The 22,298-nt window shown below is 50.4% G+C and overlaps 1 protein-coding gene across 9 annotated transcripts in view; it reads right to left on the bottom strand.

Annotated features, from left to right (window-relative positions):
- The window catches only part of SLC39A11 (solute carrier family 39 member 11), a 398,153-nt gene that overhangs the window by 98,747 nt on the left and 277,108 nt on the right, over nucleotides 1–22,298 (bottom strand). The gene's annotated exons all lie outside the window — the stretch shown is intronic.

Genomic DNA, 22,298 nt, shown 5'->3' with positions numbered 1-22,298 from the left:
TTAAGTAATCTCTACACCCAGCATGGGGCTCGAACTCACAACCCTGAGATCGAGAGTCACACGGTCTACTGATGGGAGCCCACTGGGTGCCCCTATCCATTTTCTTTTATATAGAAAAGATTAAAAAAAAAAGTCAAGGCAGTTGACTGCTTTCACACAACCAGTTAGCAGCTCCCCTTTATGCTTTCTACCCTCAATTTTGCAACTCTTTTAGCTGTATCGCTTTCTCAAGTCCCATTTTTTTTTTTAAAGCAGGCATACTCAGTAACCTGAACCTAGAAAAGGAGAATAAGAATGAGACAGCGATGATTTTGAGACACAGGAGGGCTTATCATTACAGCAGCCAAACAACGGCCCCATCCAAAAGCTAATGGAAAGGACATGCATCAGGGGTGCGTACTGGAGAAGAAATCTGCCCCCCACCCCGCCCCAAGCAGAAGCCCCTGATGACACCTGAGGCAGAGACCCTGATCCCAAGCATTGGGACAGGATGCTGTGTGAAGGCCGGGTGCGGAGGGAGTGCAGGGCACAGCTGTCTCACTCTGGCCTGTTTTCTCTTGTCTATCTTGATGGCAATATCTTCGTGTGACCAAGTATCAAGCTCTCGGGGGTCAGCCCTCCTTTTTCCTCCTGGTCTCCGGCAGAGACAAAGACTTGGCAGGCAGAGCAATATTCTAACCCACCTACGCCACACAATCTCTCCATATTTGCTATCATCTTTGCACATATGCCAGGGGACCGTGGAGAACAATACAGGACTGGCCACCTTGAAACTCAAGTCAGAGAAGGATCCACTGGGGCAAAGGAGGTGTGAGATGAAGGATGGTTCTGGAACTGGATGTGGAAGCAGGTTCAGCGTCATCAAGGTGAGAACCACCCCCGAAGCAGGCCTACGACCCGGAAGATAATGGCTAGCCTTCCGATTCCACCCTTTTGCTCACAGAAGCAATGCTAAGTAGTCTAGGTAGTCTAGACATGTGGCCTAAAACAGCAACCTGGGCAAAAGTCACCCTCACTCTGAAGCATCTGAATTAGCTGTAAGACAGAAGCTTTTCCCTACGTGGCAATCTATGGAACCTCATTCCCTGCGGCAGTGTAAAGGCATCGCCCTCCAGAAGTCCAAGCCCAGTGTTCTAGCATTATTGGGGAAGGGGGAGACACCTGCTGACAGGTACGGGCCGTCCACCATGCTGAATAAGTCAGATGAACCTGACCAAGCTTCACCTTCCACATCTGTGCTGACGAACTGAGGTGCCTATGCGGGGAATCTGACTTCAGTTTGGTTTTCCTGCCGTCCCCCAGAGGGCAGAAGATTAGGCTGGGGGAAATCAGGCCGTGGTGATGAAACCAGTCTACTCCTTGCCAAGGATTCAACAATGAGACGTGACTGTACTCTGCGCCAGGAAGCCTGCCTACCTGTGGCTGCACGGGGGGAAGTAGGCAATTACGAGCCGGGGCGAGTCTCTGTTTATTTTCCTCCTTCTGTAGACCAGAGCACTGAGGACCAGGCAGTGCCAATGTTCCTATACCCCCAGGAGAGCAGACTGGTACATCCAGGACTCTAGGCTGGGCTAATCCCAGAGGTTTTGTTTTATAATTTTTTTTTCTAAGATTTTATTATTTGACAGAGAGTACAGAGAAGCAGGGGGAGCGGCAGAGGGAGAGGGAGACGTAGGCTCCCCACTGAGCTGGGAACCGATGCGGGACTTGATCCCAGGACTCTGGGATTGTGACCTGAGCCGAAGGTAGATGCTTAACCGACCGAGCCCCCAGGTGACCCCCTAGAGGTTTTGTGACTGTGAAAAAGACTCCATCCTGACTGCCCATGGCCAAGCTCAGACAAACAAATGTGCAGAATCCACAGCCAGTGACCGAGCAAGCAGAACCTGGCAGGAAGCAGGCGGCCCCCCCTCCAGAAAAATCAAGGGCGCAGGAACGAAGATAGCAGGTGGCGGCACGTGGTCCCCGGCCGGCATGTTCTGTACGCCGTGGAGAGACCCACAACTGCATGTCCAAGACAGATCATATGACGAAAAGCTGTCTTTCAAAGGAAGTGACAGACTTTGGAGATTCCTATCGCATCTACGCTTTAAGCGAGGGGGACACTGAGCAGCAGGTGCCATGGAGGCTGAAATGCAAACAGCCAGACCAGGTCCCCGCAGTCCTGTAGCCAAGTCAGGGACAAGTCCGGCTCTCTCACTGGTGGATCTCCCCATGAACCTGGTGTTCTCCAAGGGGGGGTCCCCAGATCAGCAGCATCAGCACCATAGTAACTGGTTAGAAGTACAAATTCTTGGGCCCCGTCCCAGACCTACTGAATGAGTGCCCCAGGGGTGGGGTGCACTGAAGCCCCCCAGGTGATCCCGATGCCGCCCCCAGTCTGGCAACACCTGCACTAGGTCAATAATAGTGTTTCCTGCGGCCCAGGCACGGTTTCAGCTGCTTTACAGATACTGATGTCATTCAGTGCTCCCGGCCACCCTGCGAGGGAGGTATAAGGATAACCTCTCACGGAGAAGGAAACTGAGGCTTGAAGAGGCTAGACTGTTCTCACAAGGTGCTCTGACCACCTCCTCTTCACCTGGTCGTGAGGGAGGGGTTCCCCACCTTACGTACTGGATGAACAAACACAGGACACTAGCCGCTGGACACAGATTCACAGCAGCTCATTAATCACATAGGCTCACAGCCAGGGGAGGGGGACACCACCTGCCACAAAGGGCGACTCGGGGGCTGTACTCAGGGACAAAGTCCGGCTTCATCAGGATAAGAAGGGGCTCTGGATTCCTGCCGGCGGCCATGTGTGCGGGCAGGCTGGGGACCAGGCGGAGAGCAGCCAAGCTGGCTGGGAGGGGCGCCCACCCCGCAGGGTGCAGAGCCCATCTAATGAGAGCAGGGAAGTCACAGCTAGAACTCTGGAGCCCTGTCAGGCTCGGCAAGGTCAGGGTAGCACGCAGAACCTCAGACTTTCATATACACAAGGTCACGTGGGGGTGGGGGACAGTGTCGGGGTCAGAACCCAAGCCCACAGGCACTGGAGTCCCCATCAGCTTTCCCTGAACCGCACTGCACACGGCTGGTGGACTCGCCGTGATCCTTCCTGGGCCCACGCGCACTTGATAACGCAGCTGGCCGTGTCGGGGGGCTGCGGACACCGAGGTCCAAGGTTTCCCTCCACGGAGTCCGGCGCCCCATCCCACGGTGGCTGCGGTTCCTCCTCACCCCTCCACACGCCCTACTGCAGGTCGATGAGGGTGTACCTGCTGTCCTGGGGACGCTGCAAATCCCCTCCCCCAGCGAATGGCTTAGACTCCTTCTTGCCGGCCCGTGCTCCGTGCCAGGCATCCCCAGGCAACATTAGACAATGGGGCCCCAAGAAACTCCCAGCTGAGATACACATGGAGCTTTGGGAGGAAAAGGGGCCTCAGTTCATCTCCGAAGTGTTGTGACTGGCTCTGCAGCCTGCAGGCCCTCGCGCGTCAGCGGAGGCCCTCACGGGGGATGGAGGAGGTTGGCCATTTGGGGACGGTGATTCTGGGTCGCCTGGCTGGCTCAGTGAGTTAAGCAGCTGGCTTCAGCTCACGTCATGATCCTGGGGTCCTGGGATCGAGTCCCACATTGGGCTCCCTGCTCAGCGGGGAGCCTGCTTCTCCTTCTCCCTCTGCCTGCTGCTCTGCCTACTTGTGCTTTCTGTCAAATAAATAAAACCTTAAAAAAAAAAAAGAGGCATCCACTTCCACGATTTTTCTGGAATAAACACATTGCCAGCCACACAGATGGAGAGCCAGGCCACCTCCCCACACCGAGACTCCTGTGTTTTAGAGAACCTGGTTGGTGTTGATGACCGGCCATTTGGGCCACTGGCCTTTCTCTTCCCATACTTTAAATTCCCGCTCTCGGGTTTTACATTTGCCAATAAAGAGTGAACCTGCACAGCCCTGGCCCCCTAAGAGCAGAACCCAAGTCCCAATACCCAATGCGCTGGCTCTCCTACCCTTGCTAGCTCTCTGCTCTCCCTCTCTCCCCACGCCCCCGCTCCTGGCCTCTAGGGGGCTACCTAATTCCCCATTTATTATTTTATTTATTATATTATTAATTATATCATTTATTACATATTGTAGGTAATAAACCTCTCTCTTACAAGGTTCCAGAGGTTACTGCAGAAAAGCATCTTGCCATCAGTAAGAGCTGCAAAGGCTAGTCACCACAGTGCTGGTTACGGGGAGATCGCGACTAGCACAGGACCAGATCCTCTTCTCTTGCATCCCAGGCACTCACTTCTCTAGTTTGGTAAGAAAATCTGGTAATGCTGCTCTCCTTACGAAAACCTCAGCTTCTCATTGCTCACAAGGGTGGCAGCCTAGTGTCCCTGAGGCCCTAGTGTCCTATCCTCCCCCTAGATCCCTGGTTTCATTGTCAGTCACTCTCTGCCCCTCCTTCTCTACCACAGCTAACGAGCCTCCCGTTCTCTAACTCCATCTCACCATACTCCTTCCCAGTGTAGGGCTCCTCCGGGCTGTGCCCTTGGTCCCCCCACCCCCCCGCCCCCGAGTCACCTCCTCACCTGGTCAATTCCTTCTCTGCCTGCGGGGCTCTGTGTAACTTTCACTTCCCTGAGCAAGTCCCCACCATCAACCCCTTCTTCTCTCTGTTTCTCTGTGTTGGTTATCTATTGCTGTGTGCCAAGGCACCCCGAAATCTAGTGGCTTAAAACAACAAACATTTATGACCTCACACAGTATCTGTGGGATGGAATGAGGAAAGAAAGGCACATCAGGACCTGCACTGGACACAATGGATGAAAGCCTTCAAAAATCTGGGGGAAGAGGATTTCCAACACAGAGCAGAATTCTATACACAGTCAAGGCATCAGTCCAAAGTGAGGGTGTAATAAAGACTTTTCAGGGAAGTGGGGTATCAAAGAATTAATCTCCATCATACCATGTGTTAATTATCTATTACTGTGTAATACATTAGCCCAAGACTAAATGTATGTCTTATCTCCTGGCTCTGAGGCTCGAGAGTTCAGGAGTGGCTTAGCTGGGTGGTTCGGGTTCAGGGCCTCCCATGAGGACACAGTCAACACAGTTGGCCAGGGCTGTGGTCATCTAAAGGCTAGACTCAGTTGGAGGATCTCCTTCCAAGATGGCGCCCTCATATGGCTGCTGGCTGGAGGCTTCTGTTTCTTACCACATGGGTCTCTCCACGGGGCTGCTCATGATGTGACAGCTGGCTTTCCCCAGAGCAAGTAATCCAAGAGGGAAAGAGATCAACCAGAGCAGCCAAGATGGAAACTGTACAGACTTTGGACGACCTAGTCTCCAGAGTGGCTCACCATCACTTCTGCTTCCCCTACTTGGTTATAAGCTGATCACTAAATCCAGGGCTCCCCTTCCAAAGGAAGGAGAATTAGGCTGCACCTTAAAGGGAGGAAAGTCAAAGAATTCATGGACGTGTTTCTAAAGCGGCCACACCTTCCTGTCAGGGGAGGTCAGAATTCCCTGCTCAATGGCTCAGTGGTCACACCATACCACGCTTCTCTGCTTCTCACAACTTGTCGCAATGGCATGTAACTAAGTATGTGTGTGATTTACAGGGTTCTGTCTCTCTAAATACTGGGTTCCATGAAGTCAAGGACAGTAGGTCATGCCCCTGGTAGATAACACAGCACTGGGTACAAAATAAGGGGTCAACACGGGTTTCTTGGATGACTGAAAAAATAAATGAGTGAATGAATGGGACAGATGACAAAATGCAAGGGGAATGAGGAAGGAGGAGAAAGAAGGAGGATACAGAAAATGACTAAAAGAAAGACGAAAAAACTGGGATGACTTTGATAGAGTGCAAGGGCAATGTCATGAAATGCCATTCCACGCCAAGCAGCAGGCCCGTCAGCCTTCCTGTCTTCTGACCAGCAGCTCAGATGCGCTGAGTGATGAGGAGGGAGCCCTGGGCTCAACCTCAAGCAGCAGGAGGTGACTCAGATTGGCTCAGCAGGCCTTTGGGAACAACAGAAAACCCCTTTTGCAATACATGAGACAGGAGTCTGGAAGTCACATCTCATTCATTAAACGAGGCTTCCATCCTCCTCCTCCTGGTAGTGACGGGCTTCAAATGCACTTGCTCCCATCCACAGCACCCAGTGAAGCCAGCCGGTGGGCATGCCATGCCCCCTTTACTCTGGGTCACCCCATACGAATGGGGGCTTGCCTCTGCTCTTCCCAGCATCCTTGCTCCAGACTCTTGGAAGTACGCCCTCCCTGGGAAGCTGGGCTGTCATCGACAATGAAGTAGCAGCCTGAGATGTGGCCTCTGCAGGCAGAACCTTCTACCGTCCCCTGGGGAAATGCCAGATGAGATGGAGGGCAGGAGGCAGAGGTGGACAGTGGCAGGGAGGGAGGGAGAGGGCAGGACGGAGAACGTATTACAAGGGGAGGCTGGGCAAACAGACCCCAGACCCTGGAGAGTGTGTGGGTGTGTCCAGGGACAAACTACACACATTAACGTCCAATGGCATCACCGCATCATACGCACTACTGACTTAGCGTGGACCCTGTGCGAGATAATGGGAGGGTTCAGTATCAAAAAAAGACACTACCCCCACCTCCTGATCTCCAGTCACTTGGGAAAACAACACACATGCAAAAAGATAAATGACAATATATACAAGATGGCAGATGCCACAGGACAAATAAGCAATTCACACAAGAGTTGTCAGGAGGGAGCTGTCTGCAGGCTAGGGCAGTCCCTGAGAGTTCCCGGGGGAGCTGGGGCTGAGCCTCCCGGACTGCCTGCAGAGCCCTGGGGAAGACAACGCCCAGACAGCGGGGCTTCGGCGGATAAATGCCTGTGTCACGTGCTGGAACAGCCTTATACAAAACAAGGATCTGCACCGCCTCGCCCAGTGCTCCCCGCTCATCCAGATGCCACCACCACCATCCAGATCTATGCAGCGGGTAGGAATCAAGTGTCCAGCCCAGCCAGTTGGTGGTGGAGTCAGCACCCAAACCCAGTTTGCTTCGAGACATATGCTCACAACCTCTCCTCCACGCTGCCTCTGCAGGGAGCCTCCTGCCCGGGAGCACTGACAGAGGAGGCTGGGGCAGAGTCCCAAGGGCTGGAAGGCTGGAGGAAGGGGTCTGTTGCTATAAGAGACCTGGTATTCCTGAATCCCCTGCCGCCGCTTGCTGAGAACCCCTAGTGCAGCCCATGCCCCAGGGTGCAGCACCGGCAATCCTTCCCGACTCCCGGGCCAGGAGTGTCGTGATGGGGCCCCACGCTCCCGCAAGCCTAGGGCTTGGCAAGGGACCCCACGGATCTCTGCACGAAATCACTCAGAATCTGCGCCACTTGCTGGGGCGTGACCTCTCAGGCAGAACAAGATGACACTGTCAGGAGCTGCAAAGAAGTCACTTCACTGGGAGTAGGGGGTATTGTGTATACTGTGAAGTTCTGGACAGTTGTCACGTGCTGCTTCCTGCACGGGGTGAGGGGCTTCAAGGGCTTAAAAGGCAGAGGCAAGCCCTGTAAGAAAGGGTTGAGCTTGCTTCTGGTGTCTCCTTTCAACTGCTTGGAAACAGATCCCCTGAGAGCTCAGTAACCCTCCCCCACCCGCCGATCTGAGCCAGGTCCTCTGCTCCTGGAAGGCGGATCTCAATTCATTTCTCGGCTTTACCTCTCTGCACTGGCACAGAGCAGATGCTTGATCGGTACCTGGTTAGAAAAAAGGGAGACTGGCTTCACCCTCCAGGCCTAGCTCTCCCGTAATGGCCTTGGGGTGGGGGGAGACTGGCTGGATGAAGACAGTTCACGTGGGATCCAGGTGGTCCTGCTGCCCCTGAGTCCGAGGCCTTTCTGAGAGCAGTCGTCTTCAATCCTACGCCATTCACACCAACTTGATATACGAAATGAATTCTCAAAGACAAAGGCCTCCATTTCATACCCAGAGTCACTGGACCTCTTTTCTATGTTTCTTTGTAAACCTTGTCTTGATACAGTTCTATTCAGGTCCCCATTTGAGTGTGAAGTCCTAGGAAGCCGGAGCCACAGCCCCCTATTTCCCTCCAGCCCTGCGCAAAGCTCCGCCCAGTGGCCACTGGGACGGAAAGATCTGGCCGCACATGCCTGGCACCCTAAGGACCACAAGGGGACACACAACCTCTTTCCAGCGGGCGCCCCATTTCACCCCACTCCCAGGCAGGCAAGGGGGGCCAGGTTGAGCATCTGGAGCGTAGACGAGAAAGAATCTATTACAAAGACACCTGAGCCATTTACTTGCGAACTCAGGCTGAAGAAGGAACAAGAAGATAATGTGCTTTCAAGCAACGGAACAGCATTCGCGGATGAGTGACAAGGAGGGGTTGGCAGAGTGGCGAGAACATACTGTGTCAGGGAACCTGCTTCCGGGCCCATGTCCTAGCCCTGGAAGCTTGGAGGAGTCATCTGTAAGCTGGGCCTGTTAGGGTAGACTAATTCCCCAAGACCCTTATGATGACGAACCTTACGACTCTAGGATACGAAATTACAATAATGCAAAGTCAGCCTCCTGTATGTGTAACGGTTTGGATACTATTGGAAGAGGCATTGTGGGTTTGGGATGGGGGCTCGTTCTCATATACTCAGCATCCCTACCCCCTCGTTTTGGTGGCAGCACCCCACCTTTCTTGTAGGACGCCCACCTCCATCCCATGCCGTCTTGATGGAATTGGGGAACAAACCCCACCCCTACCCCGACTTCCAGATGGCACATGAACCCTCGCCCACCCTAACCAACAGCCCCCAGCCTGATAGACACCCCCGGCCTCCACAAAGGCCAAGTGCAAAGGAGGCTGATGGGCGAACCTGGGTGACAGCAGCTTTGCCATTAGCACACGGAGTTGGCCACATAAGATGCCTGATGTTCTGGTTGCCAGACACGCTGTCAGGCCCCCAAGGGTGGAGCACTCACATTCAAGGGTGCAAAAGGCCTGGCTGGTGGCCCCTCTCTCCCTTGGCCAGGGAGACACGGGCTCAAGCCTCGCTCATCGCACTGCCTAACTAGTTTGCTCCGGGATGGGGCGGATTCCCAGGTCAGGCTGACACCTGAACAGTGGGGACCAAGAGAAGTGACACAGTGTTAACTTGCACTAAAACCACTCTGGCCTCTGGTCTTCTGAAGCACGGAAGCAAGGAGAAAGACTTGTGTCCATTTCAGAATCCTAGGACTTGTGGAAGCTGGAGACTTGGGAACGTGCAAACCTCCTTCAACCATCCTCTGCTTTGACACGCTGCTGTTGGGATGTTTGACGTCCTTCTCGTTTGGAACCGTGTCCCTGGTTCTGCAAGCTCCGTTGATGGCACCCTAAAAGTTCATGAAGTCACTTCCTGGCAAGGCTCCCTTTGCTACTCATGGGGCTAGCGCTCAGGACTCCTTTCCCGTCCGCAAGGTGAGGCTACTTCAGTCTGGACACATTTTTATCAGACCACTTAGGCACGTACGAAACTCCGTTTTCTCACTTTCTGGAATGCTGATTAGTCAGCAGCTGGTCCCGCTGGATTCACCTGTGTATTTTCTTCTCTTCCTTTCTCCTGTTTTGTGGCATTGTCTTTTATCCTATTTTCTTAGAGACTGTCCCAACGTGCTCGTCAAACCTTTCTATTCTTCAAATCTAGCTACCTTGTTTTAATTTCCAAGAGCTCCTTCTTCATCAGATCGTCCCTTTTTGTCAGGGACAGCATCCTCTCTCTCTCCCTCTGAGGATATTAACCTTTTTGTTTGTTTAGAAGTTTTCTTGTGAATGCTGCATTATTTCTGTGATCTCCAAATTAGCTTTTGGACTTTATCTTCTATAAGGAAGGCATTCCTCAGAAGTCTGAGTAACCCTGGCTGTCCACTCGTATTTCATTGCAAGACATTAAAAATCTCCCTGGAGGCCCAGGATGGATGGGGGTTGTCCGGTACTAGAGGAAGGCCCAGAGGACTGCATGGTGGCGGCAGCTTTTTGGTAGGCGGACTCCCCACGTGTCAGTGCCTAAAGGTCATTTGCCTAAGACTCTTCTGCTTCCCAGGCAAGAGTCCGTCCCTTTCCTCCTTGAATGCTACACTCTTGGTTTCACTATCATTCCCTATACCGACTTGGATCATCGTCTTTATTTTCTCCTGGTCCATCCGGTCAGGTGCCTCCTGGGCTCATTTATGCAGATAATAAACGTTTCTCCTGCCGTGCTGCAGGGGAGGTGACCGTCCAGTTGCGACATGTGGGATGAAGAACTAACTACTCCTGATAAGGATGAGAATGACCAGCCACCCTGCTGGCTGCCCCATGCTGCCCCCACCCCAGTCCCAGCACTTTCAAGGCTTCCCGGGATGGATGGCTTCTTGGTGGCTTCCCTTCAGCAGGTGCTTCCATCTTTCTCCACTTGAAGCCAATTAATTAGCACTTTTTCCTCTGTTTTCTGTGATCAAACATCTGTTGACCATTCCGGGTCTCGGTCCTGATTTTTAATTCCTTACTGTCATTTTAGCAGGGTTTGGGGAAGAGGCAGAAATGCCTGTGCTAAATCTACTACATTTAAAGGAGGTCAGCTTAACTCTGGGCCTCAGTGTTCTATTGTTTTTATATTTAAGTGAAAAAAAAAAAAGGAGAAGAAGAAGAGCCACCGGTATTAATCATCGCTGAATACAGTGATAAGAAAACATCTTTCCTGATTCTATAACAGTACTGGTTAATCTGCTCAAGCCAGGTACAGGTCTAACCTATGGCCAGGCAGCTCCCCTGCTGGACACACACATAAGAAAACACATGCAGAAAACTCTCACTGTGGCTTTTCTCCTAAGAGCCCCAAACTGGAAACAGCCAAGTATCTATCCACAGCTGAATGGATACACGGTAGTCTATAAACAATGGTATATTACAGAGCAAAAAAAAAAAGAAGAAAAAATTAATCAACTAATGCAACAGGCGGCATAAATTAATCTCAAAGCCAGAGAAACTAGATACAGAAGGGAATATGCGGGATGATTCCATGAAATGATACCCAAGAACAGGAAGAACCCATCTGTGGGTAAGATAAGTTAGGACAGTACTTATCTGTTAGAGGAAGTTACCGCCCGCGAAGGAAGAGGAGGAAGCCTTCTGTTTTGCTAGAAATGTTTTGCATCCTGATGTCAGTAGTGGTTCCGGGAATGCATACATACATAAAAATTCTCTGAGCTGTATATTTGAGATTTGTTTACTGTGCACAGGTTATAACTTGACTTGAAAAAGAGAAAAAAATTAGGGAGCCTGGGTGGCTCATTGGGTTAAGTGTCTGCCTTCAGATCAGGTCAGGATCTCAGGGTCCTGTCTGTTTCTCCCTCTCCCTTCACCCCTCCCTCTGCCCATGCTCTCTTTTTCTCTCTTTCAAATAAATAAATAAAATGTAAAACAATAAAATAAGACAAAAACTAAAATATCACTGATTGTAATTTTAAAGCTTGGTGGGAAAAGATTTTGGGGGAGGAAAAAAAAGAGATCTGATGTGTTCAGAAACCTACCCGGATCTTTTAGAAGTAAGGGGAGGGCCTGGCATTGCTGTGTATGGGAGGGAGGTGCGGTCATTGAGATGCTGTGACGGGCACACAGAGGTCAATCTTCCTCCCTCCCCGGTTTCTGCTATCAGCACTGTGATCCTTGGCAAGCCACACTTGGCCTGAGTTTCTCTTAAACCAGAGCGGGGTGATGTATATTACCTCTGAGGTCCATTCTAAAATTCTATGATCACTGGGGAAAAATTGGGATTTTTTTCTTAAACAAAAGATATGTTATCTCTTTCCTCCTTTTCAACCAGACACATGATTCTAGCACAGACCAGATAAAGCGCTCAGGGGTCAGAGACCGCATCGCTCAAGTTTTTTGTACTCAACTATCTCATGAGATGAATATAGCGATGCTGTTAGGTGAAAGATCCTATTTTGCCACAAAGTATATTGGATCTAGAACAAAGCCGTGTGTCTATAAAGCTATGAGATTGCATCCACAATAAAAGTCCCATCAGCAAAGGCGTCTAACAATAGAAGACTTTGGAGAGAGTTATTGTTTCTACTGGACAACTTAATGGGCCACTGAAGAAATTGCCTGTTCCCCCCCAACCCCAAACTTGGCCTTAGTAGACATGACATTCTATTACCTTTGGCTAGAAGCAAGAAAAACAGCACATATTATGCTTGGAGAGAAAGCTACTCCCCAAGGTCGTCTTATTCTAACCAGAGATCATTTGTGAAGGGGAAAAGTATCTGGGCTGCTGAGTCGGGGGCCTGGCAGCCTTTTTCTCTCTGTAGATGTTCCCCCAGAGGCGAGTCTAAGAATTATCACCATCGTATCCTAGACATCTTGGTTGCTATTTGAAATCAAAGCAATAACAACAAGTAATATGAACTTGAATGCTTTAGAATCTAGAGTCTAGGGTTGGACAGTGCTGCTAGGAAGAAGCCTAAGCAATTGAACTGCAAGTGTGAGATTGAAAAAGGAAGGTTGGGGGCACCTGGGTGGCTCAGTGGGTTAAGTGCCTGTCTTTGGCTCAGATCATGACTGCAGGGCTCTGGGATCGAGCCCCATGTCCAACTCCCTTCTTTGCGGGGAGTCTGCTTCTCCCTCTCCTTCTGCCCCTTCCCTTTCTCATGTTCTCTTTCTCTCTCAAATAAATAAAATCTTTAAAAAAAGAGAGAGAGAGAAAGAAAAAGGAATGGTTAGCCACACATGAAAACAATTTTTAAGCAACTGAGAAGCACATGCTCATTGGAGGGTCAGAGTAGTTGGTCAAGCAGCAGGGACATCCTAACTGCGTCAGGAGAACTGCTTCCGGTCCTCTTTCTGCTGTTACCCGGCTGTGAAACCTTAGACAAGTTATCTGGTTTCTTGATCTGTAGAGTGGGCTTATTAGGGTAAATGAAATAACTTTCAAATTCTCTTTTTTATGGCAAACTTTAACTCTTGCCTGATACATGCATAAAAATTGCAAAGATAAACACAAAGTTGATTCTTTTAACTCCCTCCTGGGTCTGTAACTCTGTCAACACTAATTAAAGAGGCAATGAGTTTGGGAAGGTCTCAGATTTCATGTGCTCAGAACCCCTGCTCCTGTCTTTGAAGATGGCACTCTGCTTTTCTTTGAGAATGTCTTCCCCACTCCCAACCTCACTGGACTAGCTCAGTCAGATTTTCTCTTCCAGAATTGAAATCTTGAGCTCAACGACAGAGCCAGAAAAGAGTTGTTCTTGAGTGTCAAGAACACCAAGAAAGGGTGTCAGCCCTTTCAAGAGATGCCCATTAATTCATTTTAAAGTACTCTAAAAAACTAGATTTTTTTTTTTTGTCTTACAAGATACACATTTTCTCTAATATACACAGAGCTACTGCACATTGAGAGTCATAATCTAATTTTTGCTACTGTAGACTCTACAAGATTAATTTGGACAAACGGCATCGTTCTTCATCATGCTGGACCTGAACTAAGGTCAAGTGCATTCAAGCATCAAACTCTGGAACTAGTTCCATCCTTCCCTGTGATCACGGATGTCACCAGAATCCCATGCAACCCTGGGCAGCCTCCAATCTACCGAGCATTTCCTGGAGAGAAAAACAGAAGCTGATCACTCAGCCAACACCCATTATGGCACCGTTGGGAGTACTTTTTCCAGGAAAATAATGAGCTTCTTTTAATAGATGGTCAAAAGATATGCCAGAGCTAAGGCTTCTGTTATTACTCTCAGAAGAGTAAGCCGCCTCCACTCAGGGGAGAGGGAGGCTCAAAGAAACACACCTACTCCCCATTAACAAAGACTAAAGTCAATCTCCCTAACAATGTGGCTTTGGGAACCAACATTTGAAACTTGTCACTGACAGTGCTACTTACTTGTGGCTGGGAGAGACTTGGAGGATGACTTTCTAGAAAGAGCAGAACAAGAGATCTAACAGGACTTACCTGGTCTCAGAACCATTGCTAAGAAAAATGGCCAGCATTAGCCTCTCATTCTAAAACTGTGCTGTCTGATGCAGTAGCCTCCTGTGGCTATTTAAATGTAAATTAATTACAATGTAACAAGATTATGTATTCCTATATCCAATATGGTAGCTAGGGGTTACCATACGGGACTGTGCATATACTGAATATCTCCATCATCATAGAAAGTTCTATTGGACAGTACTGATCTACACAGAGGTGCCTGATACTCTATGCGGACCTTAAAGGGGAGTCATCCCTCCAAAAGGGTGCTGCTCCCAGTGGCCCCATGCAAAGTGGGGGAGGCAAGGAGGACCATGGTCTCAAGGACCCCCTCAGAGAGAGCTATCCGAGTGTGCCCTGAGCATTAGAGAGCTTCTCTGCACTCAAGCCAAGTAAAAGCCACTCCAAGAAATGAGCTTGGCACGTTTCCCTGTAGAACTGCTCTCTGACCATCTCCTGGAAGGGCCCCAGGGGCACAAGGAGGCCCAGAGAATTCCAGTGGCTGACTGAGGAGAGGACGCTGCTCTGGAAGCAGCCTGCATTTCCAAAGGGCAAAGGGCCAACTGGACATTTGGGAAGGTGACCGGGGACAGCGTGTAAAGGTTCTCCCCTCAGAGGCCCACCTACAAGGGCAAATGGAATTTCTAGTGGAATCTGTGCAGAGAAGAAGAGAGGGAACTTGGAAGTGGTCAACCACAGGGTAGATATTCTCACTGGAGGCTTCAAGAGCCCTCAAAATTAGGACCCCATGAGAAAAAGGGTCTGCCACTTTGAGAACGCAACACTAAATGACAACTGTAACCTTTAGGGAAGACCTTGTGGCACCACCAGCTCTATGTACCCCCTCACTGCTTCTTCTTTCCCTCTTCCTCCAGGTCCTGGGCATGGATGAGCCATTCCCAGCAAGGTGAGCAGGGTAAAGGGTTAAAAAAACAAGGAAAAGACAGACTACCCACCTCTGACCCACGGCAGGTTTCTAAGGCTCATCTGTGAGTGGAGAGAAGGACCTTTGTTATCCCGAATGAGAGACTGAAATTACCTGACTGGCTCATCGGCATCAAACGGGATCATCAAAAGGGCTCATTCCCCTCGAATGTGCTGGAAAATTTAGACGTCTGCCCATGAAATCATCCAGGGGCAGGAAGGGAGAACCATTAGAGCAGTTAGGTAGACAGTGATAGACTATAAAGCTATTCTGTGATTCCACCCTACGGACTCGGAAGGTTCTAGAAGGAATGTATGAGAGAAGTGCAGCCTAGGTAGGACTGTGGGGATGCAATTAGCCCACAAGGAGGCGATGGTAAGAGCACTAAATTAACAATGACACAGGTGACCTGTCAGCTTTGGAACACAGACTACAGGCCACGTGAACGTCGGGGGACATGGGTAATTGCTCCGTTTTATGCAGAGGGAGATTTGGAGGCTTGAAAAAAGTTCAATAACTTGCCCAATGACTGCAGTGAGCCGGTGAGGCAGGCCTCAAACTCAGGTGGGCTCTTAAACCACCATTTTGCTGCTTCCGCAAGGAGTGGTCTTGAATGGGGACCCCTTTCCACGAGGTCACTCAGGCACACCACTGGTTCCAAGACTCTCCCAACGACCACTGTCTGGGCGGGACAGGGACAGCTCCCGCCTTCCAATATTCATTCCCCACCCTCTTTCCTCAGCAGGGGAACACTGTGAACTAGAACTTTCCAGAAGACAAAGCAAGAGTTTGAAGTTGTCCTCTGTACCACCTGAAGGAGTGGGGAATGACTGGAGTTCCAATAGCAACCTTGACTGTGAGGTAACTCAAGACCAAAGCCACATGCAAAGCAGAGAATGAAAAGGGACCTGTGTCCTTAAATGCATTTGGTAGTCCTCATACTCGTGAGGACCCGCCTGTCTCTGGGTTTCTAAATGAGACCAGATGTTGTTGCTTCAGATTCTCCATAAATGCAGCTGATGCCTGACCCCAGCTGGGAAGGCAGAGGGCCGTAGTGAGGTTCTACATGTTGGTCTTTGGAGCCTGTGTGCTCCATTCACGATCATCTGCCCACATTTCCCTGGGCCTAGAGATATGCCTGCAGCCAGGTACCCAGCTGCAGAGTGAATTCCTGTCTCACGAACACGCTTCTCAGACTAGACTTGAACTTGGGGATCCCTACACCTCTCTCATAGGAATGAACTCCCTGACACAGCTTTGCTCACTGGTGGCATCAGACTTCTTTTCTTAAGCATCTCTTCGCTATTTCTTTATTTTATTTTATTTATTTGAGAGAGAGAGAGCGAGAGGGAGAGGACGACGAGCAGGGCAGAGGAAGAGGGAGAAGCAGACTCCCCACCAAGCAAGGAACCCGACGTGGAACTTGATCCCAGGACCCCAGGATCATGACCTGAGCCAAAGGCAGACACTTAACCAGCTGAGCCACCCAGGCACCCCTCTTAGCAATTTCTTCTGCTCTTCCTTCCCATCCCCATCCCATGCCTGGGAAGAAAAAAAAAAAATTAGCCAGGCAAGAGTACATTCAATTCCCTTTCTTAATTAGAAAGAGCAGAGCATTTGAAAAGCCAGTGGCAGTCACTCGAAAAGCATTTGCTAATTACCCACGAACGCAAAGCGAGCGTATTAAGGAAAGCAATGGGGGTCGAAGAACATGTTCCAAGCTCATGGATAAGGTGATCCAATCTGCAGAGGCATCTGTCAATCACGGCTGGGGGCCCTCCTAATCCTGTCACTCACTGCCGGCCACACGTGCAAGAAAGACTCGTGTGAATCAGAACAAACCCGGAGTGTCAACAGCGCGGCTGTGAGAGCTACGGTCCCAAGCTAACACTCGGAGTGCCTGGCGGATTTGGGGAGAGCGTTCCAATAAATAATCATTTCCCGGTAGGAGATTAGATTTCATACACCACAGCCCAGCCCAAGCTTACACGGAGAGGGAGGAAGAGAGTTCTTTCTCCAAAAGAAAAATTTACTTCGAATCTACTATTAAACAAGGAGTGAGCTCCTTCCAAACTCTGTGGTCTGGGGAAAAAGCAATTAGCTTGATCAGGATCGTTTTGACTTCAGGGGTTCCTGAAAGCAGTTGTATTAGATCAGATGGAGGAACCGCTGACCAAGGCAGACCCCGGGTCTCTTTCCCCGGGAAGTGTTAAGAGCATTTTGGTGCGCAGTAACCACTCCATGATGCGGGGCTCTGCCGACGCTACCATTGAGATAAATCAGAGTATTTCATTTCTAGATAGTTCTAACTGTAAACAAGCCATTCCTTACGCTGTGCTCACATCTGCTCTCCTGTACCTTTCGTTTCTTCGTTCTACTTCTGGCTTGGAAGGGAGCACAGGACAAGCCCAGACCCTTCTCCCCGCGATGGTCCTCCCAGGACCTCAGGAAGCCAGCACCACCCCCGTCTTCTTCGCTCTGGCCTACAAGGTCTGGTGATCTTAGTCACCACTGCCATCTTAGTTTCCAGCCCAGCATGCTGGGGGGCGGGGGATCCTCATGGGCAAGTCCAAGGATGTGGGGGCTCTCTTCTATTCTTGGGTTCTCAGAGGAGGGGGCCCCTTCCTGCTCCTCCCCTTGTCCAAGTGATGGCAAACACAGCATGAATCCTGGGAGGAACAACTTGACCAGGCTGACTCTGACTCCCAAGGCTACCTCACGCCTCGCCGAGAAGAAATGAGCATCAAACACCTTGATCGAGACGTGACTGAGTGAATGATGAGGCTCCTTGTTGAACTAGAACCCAAATTCATTTTCCTCCTCCTAAATACACATTTATCACCTGTTTGCAAGGGGTGGGTGGGGATCTAATTTCGGGACTGTACTTAGGTCCCTGTGTCTGTCTGTGTGCACCGTTATGGTACATCAGAATTCCAGCATGTGGAGATGTTTTGGTTTAATGATTTAATCATCCCACAAATTACCTGTCCCTCCCAGCTTCATGTCAGCGACAGACTGTCATGCCACCGACAGGCTCTGAGTTGATTAATTAGATTATATTTGGCTTTTGTTCATAATGCAATTTTGGAGAGGCAGGTTAGACATTTTTGTCTGGTCTTCCTGGAAGGAGGATGTTATGGCTGGAATCCTATCCCCCCAAATTCATATGTTTAAGTCCTAATCCCCCAGGACCTCAGAATGTGACCTCGTTTGGAAATACGGTTGTTGCAGATGTCATGACTTCAGATGACATCATAGCACAGCGGGGTGGGCCCCTAACCCAACCTGACAGGTGTCCTGTAACAGACATGCACAGAGGGAAGATGTGAAGAGCCACAGGGACAAGACAGCCACCAGCAAGCCCCGGACAGTGGCCTGGACGGGTCCTTCCCTCGGGGCCCTCAGAAGGAGCCCACCCTGCCGACACCCTGATTTTGGATTTCTAGCCTCCAGAACGGTGAGAATCTGTTCTTTAAGGACCCCCAACTCTCATTTGTGGTCATTTGCTCAGCAGCCCTGGGCCCCTCTCAGCTCTGCATGTCTTTTTCCCCTGTCCTACCTCCCTGTTCACCAGGGACGGTACGAAGCTCTTCCCCATTTCAGATGAGAACAAAACCAACCCCAGTCATAAGTAAGGTGAGCCACTGTCTGCAGACGTCTGTCTGGATGTGGCGAGTCTAGAAATCTAAAGCTAGGTGAAAAGGGGGGGGCCAGGTATGGGGGGGACAGAAGGAAGGAGCGGGGGCAGAGGAGGGTGGGAGTGTGGCAGCCTCTGGACAGACCAGAGCATGGGGTTCCCTGAGCAGCACATTTGCTAAGGCTGGCGTGTGAATCAAGTGGATCATGGGCAAAAACCTGAAAAAGGACTCCGCCTCAGCCCCCCACTGGAGGTCAGGACAAAAACAGTGTGTTCCACTGAAGGGGTATTTTAGCCAAGAACAAGCCACTTCTCAGGTTCCAGAGAGACCCAGGCCCCTCCTCCCTCTCCCCTTTCTATTTATTAAAACCCTATTCATCTTTTACCATCTGACTCCCCGAATCTGCCCTTCCTCCGCAGCTCCCCATTGTGCTCACACCCCTGACACGGAGCTAACCGGTGCCTCCTCTCTGCCCCTGGTGTCCTTTCTCTAGGTCACCAACGGGGCAGGTCCTCCCCCTCACTTGGCTGAGTGACCCTCCTACGTCTGCAGGGAGTGCTAAAGTTCCCGAGAACTCAGGAAAGGGGCAGGACTGAGTGTGTTAAGGCCACTGAATGGCCCAGAAGTTCTGTGTGAGGTCAGCGGCTGCTAGAGAGAAACAGATCAGAGGGGCTCAGAAAGCCTCTATTACCACTCCAGACGAATACACAGGCAAAAGGTGGGGAGAAAAGGAGAGAGGCCAAGAATGCATTTCTTAACAAGTAGGTAAAGGTACAAGTCTACAGAAGGTTAGGGGAGACTCACACACAGATGATTCTCCACGCTCCCAGCAACAGCTAAAATTGCCACCACGGATAAATGAAGAACCCTTTACCTAGCCTGGAACTCCCCGGGCACGAGGGGCCATTTGAGGCAACACTGTGTGGACCCTCCAATTCTGCCGTCCATGGACAGGAGAGCACAGAGCAGACGTGAATTTCTGTGGCTTCAACAACGGGTCCCTTGAGGATGACTCCAAAAGGGGTTTCTTTTTCTGAAATATGAACAGCTGAGTTGAGGGGGAAGGTCTGGGTTTATTGGTCCCTACCATGTGAAAGATGCAAATAATTCAGAGACCGAGGATAGAAAGGGGGTCACTGCTGCTGTGAATTTCCAGAAAGATCATTGCAGTGACACATAAAGGGAAAAGCTGGGGCAAATAGGAGAAAACTCAGAATTCAAAAAAGCTCAGCTGTGTCATAGGGAGGGACTGGGTCCTGGGGTCCACACATCTGAAAAAAAAAAAAAAACCATGAAAATGGCTGTTGAATTCTGTCTCTATCAGAAAGCACTCACTGGGGCGCCTGGGTGGCTCAGTGGGTTAAACCGCTGCCTTCGGCTCGGGTCATGATCTCAGGGTCCTGGGATCGAGCCCTGCATCCGGCTCTCTGCTCGGCGGGGAGCCTGCTTCCTCCTCTCTCTCTGCCTGCCTCTCTGCCTATTTGTGATCTCTGTCTGTCAAATAAATAAATAAAATCTTTAAAAAAAAAAAAAAAAGCATCTGACTCTTGATCTCAGTTCAGATCTTGATCTCAGGGTCGTGAGTTCAAGCCCCACGCTGGGCTCCACACTGGGCATGAAGCCTACTTAAAAAAATAAAAAGCACTCACTGACAGGGAAAAAAAAAAAAAACAACTCAAGCCTGTTTGTTGACTCTGGTCCTAACTCAGCTGTGTCTTGAACAACGAATTTATATTTGTCTAAAACACACATAGAAAAGAAGATACTTTTCTTCCAGTTGTCAGAGCAAAAATCCTTTACTCTTCTGTCCAGCAACTTGGAGAAAAACAAGGGAATTTGTGGCTTGGTTTCCTTGACAACCTTATCTTCACTCCAGGCACCATCCCCTGTCTCCAAGCAACAGGGCACTCTTTAGAATGACAGAGAGGTAAAACCCAGAGCTTATCCTGAGCCCCTGGGGACCAAGCAAATCAGGGCAGAGCATGTCCCTTCTGGGGCACAGCCCAAATAGCATGGAAAGGTGAATGGCCCAAATTCTCTCACCAAACCCCATAGGCAACCCAGCATCTCCCCACATCCTTACTGCCTGTCATTCCAGCCCTCTACTCTCCTCCCCTTGGCTTTCTCCTCTGTCCTCTGGAGGGGTCAGTGGCTGAGTTCATCACATACCCCACTCCTGACAGGAGAGCCCTGAGTGGCCCTCATATGAAAGCGAGGCTGCCCCTTGAGACCAGGGATCAGGCAGGAAAGCAAAGATGCTCCTGTGACTTGCTGATCTTGTAAACAAACGGCTTTGCTGGAGAAAAGTGTTTGATTAAAAGCAGATGAGAGAATTTGCCTCTGTTGCTGGACTGTCATTTGAGACACTCTGCACCTGAAAACGGGGAGTCAGAGATCTTTTTTTTTCCACCAGCACAGCCCTACCTCTTCCCTCAACAACTCTGCACCGAGAAGGATTTCTAAGAACATAACAGAAGAGGAACAAAAGAACACCACCCCTGGAAATGATAGCTCTGAACTTTCAGAGCGAGAGGATGAGCACACGGTACAGCGGCAGAAAGGAAATAGGGATCCACGAGGAGAAGGTGCAGACCAGCTGCCGGACCAGATCATCGGGGAAACTGCTGTCTCTCAGGCCCTTTACTCCTCGGGCAGGCTCACATCCAGGACCCGAGTTTATCCTCACATGAGGCTGGAGGGATTCTCCCTCCCTCACAGATCTGGAAATCACTTGTTAAAAGCACAACCACAAGGTCATTTTCAAAATAAGGTAAAAACTACAGAACCTGGTTCCTAGCTTTTTCTTACCCATCGTAAACCACAATCGTAAGGGAGAGTTTGGCTAGTCTCCACTCTTATCGTACGAAGGCAGTTTCCAAATTCCAAATTCCATGAGCTTTGAGTTATCTTCTCATTAAATTTTTCTGGTAGCACATCAGCAAGATGGATCTGTTTGAGACTCCTCTCCTTGTGCATTTTCCCTTGAGTAGAATTATTGACTGCAAGGGGGCAATAAATTCCTTTTTGAGCGCTCATGTGAATTCCATTTCCAATAGCTACTTGGCTAAAGTTGAGGGTGGGGAATCCTTGCTCTACAAGTGGGTCTTGCTCACAGTGGGGCTTAAGCCCTGGGGATGGGCTCCAAAGATCAACAGCTTGGGGCCCCTCCCAGGGTCAGGAAGAAGGGGATTAGGGGCTGGAAGAGTGACTCCTGCACTGGCAATTGGCAGGACGTTGCAGGCAAGGCAAGATCCAAGACAAAAGGAAATGGGACCCAATGTCCACTCCCAGCAGCGACCAACCACTGCATGAGCAGGCAGAACAGGGACAGACCAGGACGAGATCCTACAAGAGGATGCAGTGCCACCCTCTGGGCAGGTAAAATGCAAAAAGCACAGACTGTGGGGCTGCCTGTTCTCCAGGGGGCCAAATGGCAGCAGGATGGGTGGTTTGACTTGGCTTGGAAATCCAGGTGTTGGAGGAAGTTTGGGCCCAACCCAGCCCTCCCCCCACTCAGCAGGCTTCCTAGAGACGGAACTCGCCAGCTTCTTCGTGTGCTCTGTGGAGAACAGCCCCCCTCCTCCTGTCCTCTCCCACGGCCTCATGCTGAGCTCAGCACCTGAATGTGTGTCTCCAGGCCAACAAGAAGAGAGGTGCCCAAGGCCTCGGAAGCTGTTTCAGTCAGGTCAGCCATGGTCTCTGGCAATTACCACCCAGAAAAGGGAATAATTACCCTCCAACTGAGGCAGGAACGTGGCACGGACCTACAGGTG

The sequence above is a fragment of the Lutra lutra genome, chromosome 16 (genome assembly GCF_902655055.1).
Source record: "Lutra lutra chromosome 16, mLutLut1.2, whole genome shotgun sequence".
NCBI lineage: Eukaryota > Metazoa > Chordata > Mammalia > Carnivora > Mustelidae > Lutra > Lutra lutra.
Note: the sequence above shows the minus strand (reverse complement) of the source record. Positions and strands in the feature narration are given on the sequence as shown.